Genomic DNA, 6,776 nt, shown 5'->3' with positions numbered 1-6,776 from the left:
AGACAAGCTGTAGGTATGATGTGTGATTGTATATTATTTAAAACATTTTTTCTTGTAGTGAATCTTTGTTGAAGGCCAACAGGAGGGAGGCATTGTGTAGGAAATAAAGAGTTTTAACCACAGTTCCCACCAGGAAGGAGTTTAGAGTGTAGTAGGTTAGGGGCAGACACCCGCAGTGAAAGTGATGAATCCCTTTCAAGATTGCAGAACAGTCGCGGCGGCTGTTTGCCTGGGGCTGGAAACTTCGCGAGCAGTTCCAGAACTGCTTCTAGGGGTGACTTGCCCCGTTGACTCATCGCTACTAAATGCAATCCCCCCCAGATTTGATTTCCACTCTGAAACTCCAAGGGTTGGACGGCATACTTTCTGGAGCACAGTGCTCAAAGATTTCCTATTCCTATTGTTTCTCGCTTCTGCATTCCGGGCTCCCCCGTTTCCCCCCCATCCCGGCCCCCCACCCCTGCAGCTGGGCTGACGTGAAGCGAGCTCCGCCCCTTTAAAGGGGCCCCGGAGCTCAGCGTCCCGGGTGCTCCTCCCCCACAGGGGAACCGCGGCGGGCGCCCGGGACCCGGGCATCCCACGCAGCCGGGGACGCCGTGCGTCACGGCGCTCGCAGCCAATCAGGGCGAAGCCTGCCGGGACGCATTACTAGGGCGACGAGCCGGACGCCTCCCCGCTTTGGGATGAATTAGCGGCGGGTTCTTCTCGGAGGTTGCGACCCCTACGGATTCCTCAGCTCGTCCACGCGCCACCCTCGGCGTCGCACGCACGTCGTCTCCTGCGGGTCACAGGTGGGAGCCTGGAACTGTCAAGTGGGGGTCACGGCGCGGGGAAAATGGCGGCGGCGCCCAGGGGATCCCCGAGTTGGCGGAGGATGGGGGGGGGGATTGTGCTGTTGCACAGGTTTTCCCCCTAAGTCGCGGGTCTCCCCCGGTCGCGTCCCAATAACGGCCATTGGGCCGGGAATTAGGATCTCGACCCAGGTGGCGGCTTCTCCGGCTCAGGTGAGAGGAGGCGCGGGGACGCGACTCAGAAGCTGGCGGAGACGTCGGGGCCCGCGGGGCGGCACGGACCGGGTGGGAGAGGGCCAGGCGGTCGCGAGAGAAGAGCCATGTGTCCAGTCACTGTTTATAGAGGAACCCCGAGGCTTTCCTGCTCCATACTCCGGGGGGGGGAGGGAGCTGCTTGAACGCTGTCCCAGCTCTGCTATTGCCTGGTGTGTGTCCCAGGGGGTCAGACACCTACCTGTGGATGCTAGAGTGTCACTGCTGTGCTGGCAAAAGCAGGCCTTAGCCAGGGACTCATTCAAGTCTGATCATTAACATGCATCTTAACTTCAACTTGCCCATTTCAAGAGAATTAAGAGGTCTCCAGGTGCTATGGATATGTGTTGCTTCCTTGCATTGTGGTGGTTGAGGTAGGTGCCCAAAAAAATTGCATCTGTCTTTCAAGCTCATTAACTCTTTTTCATGTGCACGTGGTTGTCAGTAAGAACGGGGATCAGATTCAGTCTAAGCCCAGGGAGATATTGAGGGTAAATTTTGGTGAAGGTCTTACAGTGATAAAATATTGTCACTATGTCAGTTGCTTATTTGTGCTAAAAACATCAAGCCATGAAATGTAAATTGTTGGGGTCGAGTTTTGTTTTTTTTTTTTTTAACGTGAATGAGAGTCCTTTTTTGAAAAGTTATATTTTTAAGAGTAAAAGAAAATCATTTGTTTAAAAACTGTTTTCCTTTTTAAAAACATTTCTATGAACACTTTGTGCTTTGATGTGACAGATAAGCATACAATTAAGTGACTTTGGTAACAGGCTTAATTTTGTCTGCTACTAAGAAAGCACAATAGCTCTTCATGGTTCTTTCTTCAGTAGCTGCTTTTTGGAGTGTTTACCTAGAGTTAGGCACTATGAAAGGCCTCTCCTACCTTTTAACTTGGTAGTTACTTTGCTGATAAATAAGAATAAACAGGGAAAGCCCAAAGAAATCTTGCAAACTGGATTAGTAGAGAGCTGGTTTCTTTGGCCAGGGACTGGGGTTTGATGTGGTGTCTAGTTCCAATTTTGCCACTTAAAGTACCTTGTGAAATCAAACTGTCAGTATCTGAAATGTGCATTGCATTTCTTATCCAGATAAACAACCACATGCACTGTTGTGAAGAGGGAAAAAGATGATGCTATGTAAGAGGGCTTGAAAAAGTTAAAAACAGAAATAACACTTGGCATTTATTACTACAGATTTACTCTGACAGGCACAGTTTTCAATGGCCTTGAATATGCTAACTCAGTTACCCAGGAAGATTGTGAACTGAGAACTTTTCATCATTTAATGGGGGGTGGAGGAACTGGGGCACATTGAAGGTTTTAAGTTATTTGTCCCAAACTACACAACTGGGATGGTAATTACAGCCTCAGTTCCTAACAGCCATACATGCTATGTTCCTGTATCTTGCAGGTGTGCCATATGTTAAGGGAAATATGCAAACAAATTTTCAGTGAAGTAATTTTGTCTGTCATCTTTTACCTGTATAGATTATAACTGTGACTCATTCCATTGGCATTGCATAGTGGTTTATATGTGATGATTACAGTTGATTTGATTAAGTGGCATATTCATTTTAACTTTATGCCCCATTATTTTTTAAAAGGCATTTTAAAACACTTGTGACTAATTTCTAACAGGAAGCACATATCAATTATTAAGGAAGATTTTAGTTTTAATACACTTTTTAAAAGAGTGGTAAGCTGGGTGGCTTTTAAAAGAAAACTTGTGTTAGGTTCATTATTTTGACATCTCGTACTAATTTTCGTAGTCTCTATAGAAAGACGATAACACAAGTAAAAAGTGACTGTGGTGTTCATTCTTTCACTGAACCTTTGATGGAATTGCCCTGCCACGTGTTTGGTATTAATTGATGATCTTATCCTGAGTCCAGTGAGATGCCCCTGGTTTGTCAGAAGCTTGTAGAGCAGTGAATGAGACAAACAAATAAATAATTAACTGACGCAGTGTAATAAGGACTGAAGTATAGTTGCGGCAAGTACATGGAGTTGTATGGATACTTAGAAGGGAACAGTTGCTTCTGCAGGAGTAGTCCTTGCCAAGAAAGGAGAGGAGCTGACTGCAGGCTAAAAAGAGAAATGTCTACTAGCCAAAGAAAGAAGCAGTGCAGTCGGAATGAGAGTACATTAGTGTCCTGGGGCCAGAGTACTGCGGGACTTCCTGGAGAGAAGCCAGGAAAGTTTGGTGCCAAATAGTGAATTCTCATCTAAGAGAGTTGACTGTATCTTGTGGCAGCTGGTTGGACAGAAGGGTCTTAATCATGATTATGAGAAACAGCTTTATGTCCTAGGGAGGTGACTGGTGATGGGGTGAAAGACCATGCAGTTTCCATATTCCAGACGAGAGAGGGTAGGGGTTTGATCCAGGTCCCAGTGCATTGACTGTGACAGAGCAAAGTTCAGAGTCTCCCATACACATTTTGAAAGTGGAGTGAAAGATTAGATCTGAAGAATAATGGAGTGGGGTGGGGGAAGACAGCTGTGGAGTGAAAAGAGTAAGGTGTTCCTTTTAACTAATTGAGGAGCAAGGGTAGAATATGGAGTTCCTTTTTAGGTTTTGGAGAATTGTGAAATCCTGAGCTTTTTGCATCAAAGATGGTATAACAGAAACAAGCTGGTAATTTCCTCTAGGCCCCTGATGTTTCAGACAACAGAAAACTTAATTATATCATCAAAGGACAGTAAGGTCTTGTGTCATGGTCATGCCATTGGAAGAAAGCCATTCAGAAGGAGTGGGAAGACTCATTTAAGTATGGTTGGGTTAAAATGCTACAATAATGGGTATTTTCCACAATTTGGTTTTTAGTATATTTATACAGGAGTCATTATAATATGGAAGTAATCACAACGAAGTTTTCTACTTGCCAAACTGACCACTGCTCAGCATAGCTCTACAGAGCTCCAGCTTCCAAAAACACTGCGAACTACTCCAAACAACTGCAAGGTGCAGTTGCAAAACTTGAAAAGACAGTATTTCATGGGTTTAGAGCAGTCAAGAACTGCTCAAACCATAATTTTCACAAATCAAAGATTGGTGAGTAGGGTAAGGCAGAAGTTTCTTTAAAAAGAACTCTAAAAGCTATGCTTTTGAAAATGTTGGATAAATTTGACTTCACACTTCATTAAAATTGAGAACTTATCTCCAGCTAAAGACACTGTTAAGAGAATGAAGGGCAAAATACAGATTCAGAGGAAATTTGCAATTTGTTTGATCTAGGATTCATACGAGTGTGTGTGTGTATGTAAAGTTAATAAGAAAAAGACAATTTCATAAAAGAAAATGTGCCAAAGTCTTGAACAGGCATTTTCTAATAGTGCATCTCTGAGTGACCAGTGTGTATATTACAAAGGTGCTCAATTAGTCAATGGGAAAATGCAAATTGAAACAATAATGAGATACTGCCACCTTTCAGAATGACTAAAAATTAAAAAAAATTGTACTGGCAAGGATGTATGGTAGCTGAATCTTTATGTTGGTGGGAATGTAAATGTAATTTTGAAAAATTGGTATTCCCAATATACCAGTAATTCTACATCCAAAACAAATGTGTCTATTGAAAAAAAAAAGGTAAGAGTGTTCATAGCACTTTTATTCATAATAACTAAAAGTTGGTTAAAACCCAAATGAACATTAATATTGGAATGAGTGAATAAGTTGTGGCATATTTAGATAAAGAAACACTACAAAAACAAACAAAATAATGAACTTTTGATATACGCATCAACATGGGCAGATCTCAAAGACTAAGCCAGACAAAAGATCGCATACTATTTGATTCTATGGGAAGAAATTCAAAAACAGGTTCTGCCATTTCCTGGTGAATGAAAGAGGAGAGAATAGTGGTTCCTTGGGGGACGTGGTGGCCACAATTGGGAGGGAGCATGAGGGAACCTTCTGGGATACTGGAACTATTTCTTTATCTTGAAATGGATGGTGCATATACTTGTAAAAATTCAATTGCACACCTAAGATTTGTGCATTTTACTTTTTACACCTTAATTGAGAAAGAGGCACGAGTGACAGTTGGCAGTGTTAGATCAGTTAACTTTTGAGGAGGAAAATCAGTAGACACTATGATGAGAAATGAGCTTTAAAAGAAATTAAAGAGTATATGAAAGGCTTGGTGGGGGAGGGGCTGATGAAATATGAAATTTTTTTGTTGCTGTAAAAATAGCTTAATTGTCTTGCAAATGTGAAGTCACAGTTGTCATGTTGTGCCTGCCTTACCATTTGGCTACCAAGCCTTGTTCTTTGCCAGTTGGTTAGTTCATTCTCCTAAGGATTAGTGCAGTTGAAAGTGTAACCTAAATTTTGGTAAATACACAGTATGAGCATAAATTTTTTTTTTTTGAGAAAGGGGACATTCCGATCAAATCTCGGTTTTATCATTATGAAATGTGTTCCTTGTTTTATGAGAAATCGTTTGGTGACTTTTTCCCTTTTATGCTAATCACTTTTGGATACTGAGGACTAGCTGCAGCCCCTTTGGCTACCAGGGTGTGCATATAATCATGGAGCTGAGAAAACCTTTTGTGAGTCCTCTGAAGCAGTGAGGTAAGGCTCAAAAAAGGACTTTGTGCACTTCAGTCTGGTGTGACAGAAAGAGCTTCTCATCTTCATCCTTTCCTCTTCTAGCCCTTAGGCCTGGGGTTCCCTAAGGTGGTGACTGGGAGTGGGGGGCCCGAGGGAAGCCACCAGGGAAAGCTGACAGGAGATGATGATGCATGCAGTTGAAGTCTCTGAAACTGAAATTTGCTCAGTTCTTCACAGGAAGTAGACTGCCTTTCTAGGGATGGTAAAGGGAAGAATTAAACTCTCTTTAGTTTTCCATCTCAAATAAGAGATCAGTTCTACTTTATGGTTCTAGGTGTATGGTTAATTCTCAGAGAGATTAATCTTGGTGAGCTTTTGGACTAGCCGCACAAATAGTGGGTGGCAAATAGGAGTAAGAGGATGATAAGGGAGAGGAATGAGCAGGGACAGTTACTCTTGTGTGGCTGGGAGCAGGGCATGAAAAGGATTGTTTTTAACTCTGACAGCAGCTCTGCTCCTCTAGGAATGTTTCGTCATCTTGGGGGAGGCAGCTTTGTGGGTGGCTTTTAGTGTTTCTGCTGTCTTGGAATATGAGAGCACTTGATTAACATTATTTTTCTTAATGTGAATGTAGCCTTTATATAAAAATTTGCTTATGTGGAGTTAGGGAGGAAAATGATGGGAACTAAGAGTGGTTTGAACATCAAAATTGAACATTTCTGTACACTTACCATGAACTGGGTGATTGGGAAAGAGTTGACTAAGATGCCGCTCCTGTCCTTGAGCTTGTTGTCTAGAAGGGGAGAATAACATTCATTACAGAGATCATTGAGACAGTCTCATCTCTAGGTTTTCTGTGGTGAAAGTTAAGCATAGCAGCTGTCAAGTTAGTGTGGGGACCATAGGTGGTAGTGATGCATCTCTCTTGGTGATGGTGATGATGGTGCTGGTTAATCTTTATTGAATGCTTACGACATACCAGTTTCTGTTCTAAATGACTCGTTTAAAACTCCTTCAATCGTTACAACTTTCCTTATTAGGTAAAATACTATTATAATCTTTGTTATCTATGAGGAAACTGAAGCCCAGAGAGGTTAGGTAACGTGGATTTGAACCTAGACAGTCTAATTTCAGAGTCTGTGTTGCAATACCTTTTTAAATCCAGTTTAAAATTTAAATATA

At 42.5% G+C, this 6,776-nt stretch overlaps 1 protein-coding gene across 1 annotated transcript in view; it reads left to right on the top strand.

Moving 5' to 3' along the window:
* Positions 1–666: 666 nt before the first annotated feature.
* LCLAT1 (lysocardiolipin acyltransferase 1) overlaps positions 667–6,776 on the top strand; it is a 128,130-nt gene continuing 122,020 nt past the window's right edge. Inside the window, exon 1 of the mRNA XM_004686322.2 lies at positions 667–791. The gene's annotated coding sequence lies outside the window, so the exon portion shown is untranslated. The remainder of the gene's footprint in view (positions 792–6,776) is intronic.

The sequence above is a fragment of the Condylura cristata genome, unplaced genomic scaffold (assembly GCF_000260355.1).
Source record: "Condylura cristata isolate star-nosed mole 26May11 unplaced genomic scaffold, ConCri1.0 scaffold00020, whole genome shotgun sequence".
In the NCBI taxonomy this organism is placed as follows: Eukaryota; Metazoa; Chordata; class Mammalia; order Eulipotyphla; family Talpidae; genus Condylura; species Condylura cristata.
Note: the sequence above shows the minus strand (reverse complement) of the source record. Positions and strands in the feature narration are given on the sequence as shown.